Source organism: Pristiophorus japonicus, chromosome 21 (genome assembly GCF_044704955.1).
Source record: "Pristiophorus japonicus isolate sPriJap1 chromosome 21, sPriJap1.hap1, whole genome shotgun sequence".
Classification (NCBI taxonomy): domain Eukaryota; kingdom Metazoa; phylum Chordata; class Chondrichthyes; family Pristiophoridae; genus Pristiophorus; species Pristiophorus japonicus.
The window spans coordinates 69,001,356-69,015,777 of record NC_091997.1 but is presented as its reverse complement, the minus strand read 5'-3'; the positions used below and the strand labels follow the sequence as shown (position 1 = coordinate 69,015,777).

General features: G+C 45.2%; 1 protein-coding gene and 1 pseudogene across 2 annotated transcripts in view; both read right to left on the bottom strand.

The window, feature by feature from the left end:
- The window catches only part of scaper (S-phase cyclin A-associated protein in the ER), a 393,511-nt gene that overhangs the window by 184,548 nt on the left and 194,541 nt on the right, over positions 1 to 14,422 (bottom strand). The window lies entirely within an intron of this gene.
- Positions 3,541 to 3,775, bottom strand: LOC139234202 (U2 spliceosomal RNA; annotated as a pseudogene).

The following is a 14,422-nucleotide window of genomic DNA, read 5'->3' as shown; positions in this document are numbered from 1 at the left end:
GCTTTGAGATGTCCTTATAACATTTCCGCTGTCCTCCTTTGGCTCATTTATCACGAAGGAGCTGCGCATAAAGCATTTGCTTCGGGAGTCTCGTATCTGGCGTGCGTAATATGTGGCATGCCCTGCGAAGCTGATCGAGTGTGGTCAGTGCTTCAATACTGGGGATGTTAGCCTGGTCGAGGATACTGATGTTGGTGCGCCTGTCCTCCCAGGAGATTTGCAGGATCTTGTGGAGACATCGTTGGTAATATATCTCCAGCGACTTAAGGTGCCTTCTGTACATCGTCCATGCCTCAGACCCATACAGGAGGGCGGGTATTACTACAACCCTGTAGACCATGAGTTTGGTGGTAAATTTGAGGGCCTGGTCTTCAAACACTCTTTTCCGCAGGCGGCCGAAGGCTGCGCTGGCGCACTGGAGGCGATGCTGAATCTCCGTATCAATGTCTGCCTTTGTTGATAAGAGGCTCCCGAGATATGGAAAATGCCACACAGCATTGAAGCACTGACCACACTTGATCAGCTCCACTGGGCAGGCCACATAGTTCGCATGCCAGACACGAGACTCTCAAAGCAAGCGCTCTACTTGGAACTCCTTCACAGCAAACGAGCCAAAGGTGGGCAGTGGAAACATTACAAGGACATCCTCAAAGCCTCCCTGAAAAAGTGCAGCATCTCTACTGACACGTGGGAGTCCCTGGCTATAGACCGCCCTAAGTGGAGGAAGTGCATCCAGAGGGCGCTGAGCACCTCGAGTCTCATCGCCGAGAGCATGCAGAAATCAAGCGCAGGCAGCAGACCAGTCTACCCACCCCTTCCCTCAACTACTATCTGTCCCACCTGTGACAGAGACTGTAGTTCTTGTATTGGACTGTTCAGCCACCTAAGAACTCATTTGAAGAATGGAAGCAAGTCTTCCTCGATTCTGAGGGACTGCCTATGATGATGATATCATGACACTTCAGGTAGATGCAGTGTTAGGTAGATACAGTGTCATAGCTATACTGGAACAGCTTCGCTAAGGGAACAACTAGATCTGGTACACAGGTCTTCAGTACTACCGGTAAGATGTTGTAAAAAAGCTCATAGCCATTGCTGCATCTAGTGCGCACATTAGTTTCACATGGAGTGCACTGAACAGCTGCTGCCACTGCTTATAATCATCAAGGATAGCCATAACCTGTTCTTCAAACAGCTTTTTTGCAAAGGGAAGAGCTAATAACCGCTTTTGGAATTCAGATAGAAATCCTGGCCCCCATTTTAACTAGGGAGTATGGGGAATTTTTTGACAGGTAAGTTTTGGTGTCAGTTCAAAACTGAACCACTGCAGCAATGGAGGGGCCTGAGGTATTTTAACTCCGGAACTCATTTAAATGCTGCTGACCGACATCCCATGCGTCCTGGACTGTATTGTCGATTAGTGCTCCTTGCCAACAATGCTGCCAGAATTAACGGGTTCCAAATTGCATTTGCGCAGCACCTGTGTTACCATGACCTTATAATTGGAAGAAGTGTGTCTCACAATAAAGCCTCAGTAAAATGGGTTGCATGGGTGGATCTTCATACCTCACAAATTTCAGTGCTAAGCTTCAATTTAAAAAATGTAAGTGTATCTTTTGATAAAATATTCTACGGTTGAAAATAAAATATGGTCACACGTAATGAGCTAATCTGAAACTGCAAAGCTAGTAATGAGGAGAGTTTAAAATGAACCTTTAGCTATCACAGCGAGCTTCTGACGAAGGTCAACGACCTGAAGTGTTAACTCTGTTTCTCTCTCCACAGATGCTGCCTGACTCGCTGAGATTTCCAGCATTTTGTTTTTATTTTTGAACTTCCCAGCTGTTGGCTAAAGTTTTAAATATGATAAGCTGAGGAGTGACCGAACTCATAACATGACTTCTATCGTAGCTTGATTTGAAGCTTAAATGAAACATTAAAGAGATAAGATATTATGGGACTGAACAAAATCTAGATATCAGCTCAGCACAGGCAGAATGTATGGGCTCAAAATTGGCCCACCCCTTTTTTTGCTGCACTCACTAGTGATGCGCCGACTTTGTGGACTGAAAACGGCGCCAAAAAAAAATCTCACCCCATTCTGGCCACTGTGTTGCCTCTCCCGGGGCCTGGCACGGCCAGTCGATTGGGGAGGGTGGGGGGGGGGGGGGGTGGTGCGGGTGGCGCGGAGCTAGGGCCCTGCGCCAGAAACAGTGCTGGCAGCTCTCCACATGTGCGTTCAAGTGTGCGCGCATTCGCAGTAGCTCCTGTCCCCAGCCTCTGTGTGCGTGCGGCAGTGTGGGACCCGATGCGTCCCGCCCCTATCCCAGGTCAGTGGCCTACCGCACAGGCCGGCCCGCTGCCTTCCTGGGCTAGAAGGACACAACAAGCAGGTTGGTGCGGGGCCCAAGCCGGGGCGGTGGGGAATGGAGGGGGGGGGGGGAGGTTTTGGTCCCTTGGGGGGGAATTCCGAACCGCAGGGTGGATTCGATCACCGACCCCATGGGGGTAGGGGGTTCCGATCCCATGAGCGGTCCGGTCCCCGACTTCTAGGGAAGACCTGATCCCCAGACGTGTCCGATCTCTGACCCCAGGTGCTGTTCTGATCCTGGAGCGTCTGATCCCTGACCCCGGGAGGGAGGGTTGTGTGCAAGAGGCGGGCTGATGGTAGGTGAGCTTAGGCGGCTGGGAGAACATAAAAACATAAGAATTACGAGCAGGAGGTACTTCTATTTTTTATTTGGATATTTTGAAAAAATTATGCAAATATGTTTTGTCTCTTTACTTCTTTTATTTTTGTAGTTTAAGCTTCCATGAATGCTTCTCTTGTATAGTAAATTAACTTTGCAAAGTTTGTCATATGATGTCCTGTATAGCTGTTTGATCCTATTCACATTCTTTAGTCAAGTCATTAATTTCTGCTAGCCTCCGCTGTACCTGATTTCTTAATTCTCCGCAAGGGTTTTCTGTGCGGCCACATACACTGGCCTAAGTTCGTTTGGAGTAACTATTAGCTGTCCAAAGTGGCCTAAATGGCCAAAATGGGCGTAGGTGGCTGGTAACGCCATCTTTTGAAAAAAAACTAAACTAAAAAAATCCTAACTAACTCACTTACACTGGCGCAAATTGAATGTGCAAAATGGGGATTTTTAAGATATTCCAGAAAAATCAAGTTGCTCCAAAAAAAACGGAACAACTCCTGGGCAATTTTGAGCCCTATAAAACTAAATATTGGACATTATTACAAAATCTTTGCTGGGGCTATGTCCAAAGTCCTTTCACTATATCATTTCTCATCTACCACCCCACCCACCTCCCCCCCCCCCCCCCACCTCAACCAGCGCTTCCTTTTTTTTGCAGATCCTTAACTGCAAATGTTACTTTTTTTAAACTTTTGGAAGGCACAATTTTTTTTTTTTTTTTTTTAAAAAAAAATTCGTAGCCAATCGTTCCAATTCTTTGTCAAATCACAAACGCCAGAGGTCACCTTGCACATGCCAAGGATCACTCTGCGCCAATGCTCTTAGCCAAAAGGCCTAGAGCCACTGCACCGTTCCTGGAAGTACTGCAATACCAGGTTCGTGCCATGGAGGTGGATGGGTCAGGTCCCCCACACACCTCCGTGGAGGTGGATGGGTCAAACCTCCCCACCCACCTCCTGTTTCCAAAAATGCAAGCATATACCTTCCTGACCAGGGAGAAACCACCCGGAGGTCATGGTGGCTGGTCAGAAACGGTACTACACTTGATCTTAGCCAAAAGGCCGAGAATTTAATGACAATTTCTCAGCTCAACATAGACATTTCAAGAACAGACGACTAATCCTTGGCCAGCCCAGCCCAACGGCAGTGCCTTGTTCACATGAGCAGACCAGATCAATGCTTTGGTTGGTTCAGAGCCTGAGAGAGGATTTGTTGAATTGTCAGCAAGAGCTAATTGTTGGAGTCAAGCCTTCATCTTCCATTCCGTTCAGAGTTGAAATCAATGAGCCAAATTTATGCAAATCAACCCCCAACCGTCCACTGATAATCAAGCAATGACAAGAGTTGTGCAATAGATTCAGCTGACTGAAGTGGGCTGCTCACAGGAACATACTTTGGAACCAGAACAGTATATCTGAATAGCTCTGAATTGGCTTAACCTGTTTGGTTAGCTCATCATCATATGTAGTCCCTCGGAATCGAGGAAGACTTGCTTCCACTCTGAGCATGAGTTCTTAGGTGGCTGTACAGTCCAATACGAGAACCACAGTCTCTGTCACAGGTGGGACAAACAGTGGTTGAGGGGAAGGGTGTGCAGGGAGCCTGGTTTGCCGCACGCTCCTTCCGCTGCCTGCGCTTGATTTCTGCATGCTCTCAGCGACGATATTCGAGGAGCTCAGCGCCCTCTTGGATGCACTTCCTCCACTTAGGGCGGTCTGTGGCCAGGGACCCCCAGGTGTCAGTGGGGATGTCGCACTTTATCAGGGAGGCTTTGAGGGTGTCCTTGTAACGTTTTCTATGCCCGCCTTTGGCTTGTTTGCCGTGGACGAGTTCTGAGTAGAGCGCTTGCTTTGGGAGTCTTGTGTCTGGCATTTGAACTATGTGGCCTGCCCAGCGGAGCTGGTCGAGTGTGATCAGTGCTTCAATGCTGGGGATGTTGGCCTGGACGAGGATGCTAATGTTTGTGCGTCTGTCCTCCCAGGGGATTTGTAGGATCTTGTGGAGGCATCGCTGGTAGTATTTCTCTAGCGACTTGAGGTGTCTACTTACATGGTCCACGTCTCTGAGCCATACAGGAGGGCAGGTATTACTACAGCCCTGTAGACCATGAGCTTGGTGGTAGACTTGAGGGCCTGGTCTTCAGATACTCTTTTCCTCAGACGGCCGAAGGCTGCACTGGCGCACTGGAGGCGATGTTGAATCTCCGCATCAATGTCTGCCTTTGTTGATAAGAGGCTCCCGAGATATGAGAAATGGTCCACGTTGTCGAGGGCCGTGCCGTGAATCTTGATGATTGGAGGACAGTGCTGTGTGGCGGGGACAGGCTGGTGGAGGGCCTTTCTCTTATGGATGTTAAGCGTAAGGCCTATGCTTTCATATGCCTCAGTGAATACATTGACTATATCCTGGAGTTCACAGCAGCCATGATGGAAAAAGCAGTCAGGTGATCTTTCCTCATTCTTACTCCTGTGCTCCAAGGATGACTCCACACAGCACTTCCTTATAGTGACACGGATGAGATTGGGAATTCAGTAATGTGGACTCATGGGAGCTGTGCATTCGTTCGCCAATAGTTTTCGCCGTACATGATCCATTATAGCACGTTAAACCCTCAATGAGGGATGACTGATTGCTCAAAATGGAGAGAATCTGGCAATGGTCACTAAAATTTGTCTTGATCTTTACTGTTGTTTGAGTGTCACAATCAAATATTAATTGCTGCCATCCTATCTGGCATTTAGTGGGTTCATGTCAGTGTCAGCCTCGCTCAGTTGTTGACACTCTCATCTTGGAGTCAAATTTCTAGTGCTGAATATATAATCTAGGCACACACTTCACTGCAGTACTGAGGGACTACTCCATTCTTGAAAGTACTGTCCTATGAATAACATATTAAACTGAGGCTCCATCTGCCCATTCTGATGGATCAGGTGGATGCCAAAGATCTCATGGAGCTCTTCTAGTTCCCTGGCAAACTTTCCTCCCTCAAACAACATAATCAAAAATCAATTAAGTGGGTATTCATCTCCTTGCTGCTTGCAGGATCTTTCAGCGTACAAATTGGATGCCTTGTTTGCCTACATAACAACAGTCACTGCACTGCAAAGTAATGTGTGTGTGAAGAGCTTTGAGATGGTTTTTCAGTGACATGCTAAAGTCTTTTGGGTGTTGAGTTTTTCATACGAGGTTGCTGCTGATTTTAGTACTCCTCCAAACAGTAGTAGTGATGTTGGGGAGGGCATCAAACATGAAATTAGGGGTGAGTGCAATAAAGGTGCAGCAGTTATAATGGGTGACTTTAATATGCACATAGATTGGGTTAACCAAACTGGAAGCAATACGGTGGAGGAGGATTTCCTGGAGTGCATAAGGGATGGTTTTTTAGACCAATATGTCGAGGAACCAACTAGGGGGGAGGCCATCTTAGACTGGGTGTTGTGTAATGAGAGAGGATTAATTAGCAATCTCGTTGTGCGAGACCCCTTGGGGAAGAGTGACCATAATATGGTGGAATTCTGCATTAGGATGGAGAATGAAACAGTTAATTCAGAGACCATGGTCCAGAACTTAAAGAAGGGTAACTTTGAAGGTATGAGGCGTGAATTGGCTAGGATAGATTGGCGAATGATACTGAAGGGGTTGACTGTGGATGGGCAATGGCAGACATTTAGAGACCGCATGGATGAACTACAACAATTGTACATTCCTGTCTGGCGTAAAAATAAAAAAGGGAAGGTGGCTCAACCGTGGCTACCAAGGGAAATCAGGGATAGTATTAAAGCCAAGGAAGTGGCATACAAATTGGCCAGAAATAGCAGCGAACCCGGGGACTGGGAGAAATTTAGAACTCAGCAGAGGAGGACAAAGGGTTTGATTAGGGCAGGGAAAATGGAGTATGAGAAGAAGCTTGCAGGGAACATTAAGACGGATTGCAAAAGTTTCTATAGATATGTAAAGAAAAAAAGGTTAGTAAAGACAAACGTAGGTCCCCTGCAGTCAGAATCAGGGGAAGTCATAACGGGGAACAAAGAAATGGCGGACCAATTGAACAAGTACTTTGGTTCGGTATTCACTGAGGAGGACACAAACAACCTTCCGGATATAAAAGGGGTCGGAGGGTCTAGTAAGGAGGAGGAACTGAGGGAAATCCTTATTAGTCGGGAAATTGTGTTGGGGAAATTGATGGGATTGAAGGCCGATAAATCCCCAGGGCCTGATGGACTGTATGCCAGAGTACTTAAGGAGGTGGCCTTGGAAATAGTGGATGCATTGACAGTCATTTTCCAACATTCCATTGACTCTGGATCAGTTCCTAGAGGGTAGCCAATGTAACCCCACTTTTTAAAAAAGGAGGGAGAGAGATGACAGGGAATTATAGACAGGTCAGCCTGACATCGGTAGTGGGTAAAATGATGGAATCAATTATTAAGGATGTCATAGCAGTGCATTTGGAAAGAGGTGATATGATAGGTCCAAGTCAGCATGGATTTGTGAAAGGGAAATCATGCTTGACAAATCTTCTGGAATTTTTTGAGGATGTTTCCAGTAGAGTGGACAAGGGAGAACCAGTTGATGTGGTATATTTGGACTTTCAGAAGGCTTTCGACAAGGTCCCACACAAGAGATTAATGTGCAAAGTTAAAGTACATGGGATTGGGGATAGTGTGCTGACATGGATTGAGAACTGGTTGTCAGACAGGAAGCAAAGAGTAGGAGTAAATGGGGACTTTTCAGAATGGCAGGCAGTGACTAGTGGGGTACCGCAAGGTTCTGTGCTGGGGCCCCAGCTGTTTACACTGTATATTAATGATTTAGATGAGGGGATTAAATGTAGTATCTCCAAATTTGCGGATGACACTAAGTTGGGTGGCAGTGTGAGCTGCGAGGAGGATGCTATGAGGCTGCAGAGCGACTTGGATAGGTTAGGTGAGTGGGCAAATGCATGGCAGATGAAGTATAATGTGGATAAATGTGAGGTTATCCACTTTGGTGGTAAAAACAGAGAGACAGACTATTATCTGAATGGTGACACATTAGGAAAAGGGGAGGTGCAACGAGACCTGGGTGTCGTGGTACATCAGTCATTGAAGGTTGGCATGCAGGTACAGCAGGCAGTTAAGAAAGCAAATGGCATGTTGGCCTTCATAGCGAGGGGATTTGAGTACAGGGGCAGGGAGGTGTTGCTACAGTTGTACAGGGCCTTGGTGAGGCCACACCTGGAGTATTGTGTACAATTTTGGTCTCCTAACCTGAGGAAGGACATTCTTGCTATTGAGGGAGTGCAGCGAAGGTTCACCAGACTGATTCCCGGGATGGCGGGACTGACCTATCAAGAAAGACTGGATCAACTGGGCTTGTATTCACTGGAGTTCAGAAGAATGAGAGGAGACCTCATAGAAACGTTTAAAATTCTGACGGGGTTAGACAGGTTAGATGCAGGAAGAATGTTCCCAATGTTGGGGAAGTCCAGAACCAGGGGACACAGTCTAAGGATAAGGGGTAAGCCATTTAGGACCGAGATGAGGAGGAATTTCTTCACCCAGAGAGTAGTGAACCTGTGGAATTCTCTACCACAGAAAGTTGTTGAGGCCAATTCACTAAATATATTCAAAAAGGAGTTAGATGAAGTCCTTACTACTAGGGGAATCAAGGGGTATGGTGAGAAAGCAGGAATGGGGTACTGAAGTTGCATGTTCAGCCATGAACTCATTGAATGGCGGTGCAGGCTAGAAGGGCCGAATGGCCTACTCCTGCACCTATTTTCTATGTTTCTATGTTTCCACTGCCAAAAATGCTGCTACGAGTAATCTCATTGTACAAGGCTTTCACCATCAATAGGCTCTAGCGCACCTAAACGATATTAAACTCATGGCCCCAAGCCAATGACAGAGTGCTGGGCACTCTCCCTGTGGCGGTTCTGAACACATTATGGCAGCAAGAAACTTCTGGCTTTTGATTGGACTCTACAAACTTCCTTCCCTCCCCGCTAATCATTTTTACAACAACACAGAGAGGATCATTTGAGGGGAGATGGAGGGAAAGTAAAATCGCTCAAGAAAGATTCTGTAGTGGTTAAGCATCTGACAATTCCAGTTTCTACAAGGTGTAGATGGTTTAACAAAATGGCACCATAACATGCCAAGTTTTCACTTATTATAGCCAAAAGAATAGCAAAGAACTCTACCAGCATCAAGAAGTTTAACATGTCAATTCTGACATTATGGTAGATGTTCAATTAATGTACAAGTTATGTTACAATTAGGACCCTCATATTTTAATAAAACCAAATAGTTGAATTATGGTATCTCCTGTCAGAGTTTCATAGATCTTTTTGTGCAAGCATTCTTTTGATTGAGGCAGTGAGCAAAGAGAACTCTTTGTACTCTTGTGCAAATGATAATAATTATGAGCTCCCCCTCAGGCTTGCATGTAATTCTTTTTATTTGAAATGACAGCTACCACCATGCCTATAACAGGAAGAAGAATATCGGATGCACCAAGATTAAAAACACAGTGGCCCTTCATTCTGACACCGTTTCTTTCACCAGTATCTCAGGCTACTTTTACACTGACGGGTTTTCATTCTGAAGGCCTACCAAACCAGCACGTTCTATTGTGCTACTGAAATGGCAGATTTTGATTACGAATGAATTCAGAGCCTGAACACCTGCAGAAGACTCAACACAACCCTAAAACTTTAAGATCAATTGTAAGGAAGTTGCTGGAATCCATCATCAAAGACAGAGTGACTGAGCACTTGGACAGCTATCAGTTGTTCAAAGAGAGTAAGTGTGGATTTGTGAAGGGCGGGTCATGTCTGACTAATCTCGTTGAATTCATTTTTGAGGTCACGAGCATGGTGGATAGGGGAGTATGCATATAGAGGACTATGGATTTTGTCTATATGGACTTCCAGAAGATATTTCATAAGGTTTTGCACAAGAGATCATTAGCAAAAATGAAAGTGCATAGAATTAAAGGTAACCTTGTAGGTTGGGAAGTAGGAGACAGAGAGTCGGGATAAAGGGTTCATTCTCTATTTGGCAGGATGTGAGAAGTGATATGCCCCAGGGATCTGAACTGGGGCCTCAGTTCTTCATCATATATATTAATGACTTGGATGAAGGAATAGAGAGTTGTATATATAAGTTTGCAGATGAAAGTAAGTTTGGAGGCACGTTAAGTTGTGTGGATAGTAGGAGGAAGTGACAAAGGGACATAGACAGTCTAAGCAATTGGGCAAAACTATGGTGAATGGAGTTCAATGTGGGGAAGTGCGAAATCATACATTTTGGATCCAAGAAAGACAAATCAGAATATTTTCTTCCTGATGAGAGATGAGGAGCTGTAGAGGAGCAAAGGATTTAGGTTAGGGTCCATGTACATTCTTATGTTCAAATCCCTCTGTGGCCTCGCCCCTCCCTATCTCTTTAATCTTCACCAGCCCCACAACTCCTCCCCCCCCCCCGGAGATGTCTGCATTCCTCCAATTCTGCCCTCCTGACATCCCTGATTGTAATGGCTCAACCATTGGTGGCCGTGCCTTCTGCTGCCGAGGCCACAAGCTCTGGAACTCCCTGCCTAAACCTCTCCACCTCTCTTTCCTCCTTCAAGACGCTCCTTAAAACCTACCTCTTTGACCTGCACTAATTTCTATTGTTGCGGCCCGGTGTCAAATACTCCTGTGAAGTGCCTTGCGACGTTTCACTACGTTACAGGTGCTATATAAATACAAGTTGTTGTTGTTGTCCCTTTACACAAATCACTAAAAGCTAGTGCAAAAGTAATCAATAAGGCTAATGGAATGTTGGCCTTTTTCCCCAAGTAAATTGGAATTGAAAAGTGAGGAAGCGATGCCTCAGTTGTACAGAGCCTTGGTCAGACCCCATCTGGAGAAAGGTGTTCAGTTTTGAGCACCGAACCTCAGGGAAGATATTTTGGCCTTGGAAGGGATACAGCACAGATTCACCAGATACCAGGGCTTAAGGGGTTAAATTATGAGGTCAGTTTGCGTACACTTGCCTTGTATTCCCATGCATTTAGAAGGGTGACCTAATCGAGGTGTTTAAAATGAGTAATGGATGCAATAGGAGAAATTATTTGCTCTGACGAGGTGGTCCAGAACAAGGGGGCATAATCTTAAAATTAGAGTGCAGCCATTTGGGAGTATGGTATAGGAAATAATAGTGACTTCATTTCAAATGTACTTCATTGGCTGTAAAGTGCTTTGGGATGCCCTGAGGCCACGAAAGGCGCTATATAAATGCAAGTCCTTCTTTTCTAAAAGATCAATGGATTTACCCGATCGGTCGGGAATCTGTGAATTATTAGCTGTTTTGATGTACTGCTGGCTGGCACATACAGCTGGTAGAAACTTTGAGACTTCCAAAAGTGACACTGCTAGAAAGGGGATTGAAATGGAGATTGAGAAGTATCATACAATATGAGAATGTGCTTGAAGCATTTACATTTTGGTACAGTGAAACTTAAGAAGGCTGATTTATCCGTTTGAATTGCAAGCCTCGAGGGTGGGATTGTGATCTCTGCTGCACTGTCTGCTGCATGTGGTGGTAAACAAAAAGAATGAAAAAGACACACAAACCCCACCCGCCCACGAACCCCTCCAAAAAAAAAGTGAAGTGTATTATTTTCCTGGTTAACACAGGCACAAAAGGATCATTGTGAGCAGAAACTATCTGTGCATTGCAAACTGTCTTCAATGATACATGGGGCTGAACATATGAAAACTTCGTAATCTTCAAAATTCTGACCATGCATTAATGCAGCCCAATGCCGCAAATGCTTTTGTGTTCACTCGCCGCGCCATAAGTGATAAAACAAGACTTCATCCCCGTGATTCCTGATCTCACCATGGAAGGCAGTGAGGAAGAAAAAGACATGTCAGCGAAGAACATGAACTGGATTTTGTGTAAGGTACTTTCGGCAAAAAAACTTCACCCTTCATTTAAGAAACAGTTGGATGTAGGTTCATCCTGGATGGATCGCTCAGGTGGGCTGAACACCTTCTTCGTGTGCACCTATCTTGTGATTGTGATGATCTAAAATACTGTCTTACAGCTAGTTCCATTTGGGCAGTGCCTTCAGTTGCCTAGGCCCTAAGCTCTGGAAATCCCTCCCGAAATCTACCCCCCCTCCCCACCCCCTTTCTCTCTCTTTCCTCCTTCATGACGCTCCTAAAAACCTACCTCTTTGACCAAGCTCCTGCCCTAAATTTTCCTTATACGACTCATGTCAAATTCTTTAATCGAATAATTCTCTTGTGAAGCACCTTGGGACGTTTCACTACGGTAAAAGCGCTATATAAATATAAGTTGTTGTTGTTAGCACTGGCAAAAGCCTGGGAAAAGGCCAAAAAACGGTACATGGCAAATGAGGATGGGGAAGGGGAGAAAGAGGGGTTGGATTTCTCGTTGAAAAGCAGAGGAACAACATGAACTTATGCAGCTGCTCAAATAGTCAATGGGTTATATGAGTTGTTAATCAAACCCCCATGTGTTCATCACATTAATCTTCCCAATGATTAACATGTCAAGTGATGTACAAACTTTGTCCGTGCACACTGCTGATAACATTGCAGATCTTGCACAGTAAATTAAAAATAATGAAAATGGTGCTAAACAGTGTAGTTTCCCCTCAAAATTTCTTATGTTCCACAGCTGAAAGTGATAATTCATGTTGACACTTCTGCTACCTCGCCCACGTTAACCTTCTTTATCTGTATGCCGAGACAGTGCTCTTCAACCTGCTGAAGGGCATCAGAGCATAACTCAATCATATCCATATACCTGCACTTTTTCATGGGAGTCAGTTAGTCATAAGGAACTAGGGAACACAATCTCAGGATAAGGGGTGGGCCATTTAAGACAGAGATGAGGAGGAATTTCTTCACTCAGAGAAAGAAGACTTCATTTATTTAGCGCCTATCACGACATCGGACGTCGTGACGTCTCAAAGCACTTTACAGCCAATGAAGTACTTTTGGAGCGTAGTCACTAATATGTGGGAAACGCGGCAGCCAATTTGCACACAGCAAGCTCCCACAAACAGCAATGTGATAATGTCCAGATAAATTGTTTTTGTTACGTCGATCGAGGGATTGAGGCAGAAGGAGCCTTGGTTTAATGTCTCATCCGAAAGACAGCACCTCCGACAGTGCAGCAATCCCTCAGTACAGCACTTGAGTGTCAGCCTAAATTTATGTGTTCAAGTCCCTGGAGTGGGACTTGAACCCACAACTTTATGACTCAGAGGCGCTACTCACTGAGCCACAGCGGATACTGTTGTGAATCTTTGGAATTCTCTGCCCCAGAGGGCTGTGGTTGCTGAGTCTCTATTCAAGACTGAGATAGATAGATTTTTGGATTCTAGGGGAATCAAGGGCTATGGAGATCGGGCAGGAAAGTGGTCGATGATCAGCCGTGATCTTATTGAATGGTGGAGCAGGTTCGAATGGCCTACTCCTGCTCCTATTTTTTATGTTCTTATGAGCCATACTTGAATTTTTCTCCTTCCTATTCCAGGGGCACAAAAATAATCTTAGTTATCCACATGACTGCTCGAGCTGAAGCCAGATAACTCAACATTAACCAGGATGGAACCATGGACTTACCTGAATGGTTCAGCACCACTCCATGTGGTGCATTTACTCTCTGAGCCATCAAAAGAGCTCTTAAGATAATCATTTGCTTTATAATTATTCATAGAAATGTTTCAAAAAGCAGTTACAAAGGATTTCTGTCAATTGTATACTATCCCCCCTCTTTTAGGCATCCAGCTTTAATGATATAATTGGAGAAATTAGCCGAAAGGAGTTAGAGCCTGACAGCTCGAGGGGGTTGAATTAACAAATTCATCCGAGCAGATAATATTAAGCGTCTCTCTGATGTTAATTGGACTCCCTCACACTGCTGGACTCAGATACTCCTCCAACCTAGTTCTTCCTGATAAGGACGTAGAACTCATGGTTCAGATATTTTTCAGAAAGGATGCAAAATGATTTACAATTTTTTTGCTAGTGTTTAATTTTTAAAATTAAAACGGGTACAGAAGGTGAGATTGCCTTTAAGATAAGATCGGTTAGTTCTACTTATTCTTTTTCGGTGTTACTGCTGCTTAAATTTCTAAATAGCACAAACATAAGAACATAAGAAACAGGAGCAGGAGCAGGCCCTCGAGCCTGCTCTGCCATTCAATAAGTTCATGGCTGATCTGATCATGGACTCAGCTCCTCTTCCCTGCCCGCTCCCCATAACCACTTATCCCCTTATCATCATACCGACAGAGAGAGCTTTCCTGTTTATCCCACGCGACTCACGCAGAGTTATGGTTCCACAGGTGCCAGCAGTCCCCTTGTGCCTCATTCAAGTGGCCGTATGAGCCAACAGGGAGTGTTCCGACTATTCGACTTGGAGGCATCACACCCGAGTGCCGTACCATCCTCACCCAAGGACTGCTGTGCAGTGTTACAACAGGGATCACTTAACAGTGATCAGGAGCCCCAGCTGATTTCAGCCCTCTTTACAACAACAACGTGTATTTATATAGAGCCTTTAACATAGTGAAATGTCCCAAGGCGCTTCACAGGAGTATAATGAGATTGAAAATTTGACACCGAGCTACGTAAGAAGTTATCGCAGATGACCAAAAGCTGAGTCAAACTGGTAGGTTTTAAGGAGTGTCTTGAAGGAGGAAAGAGATGT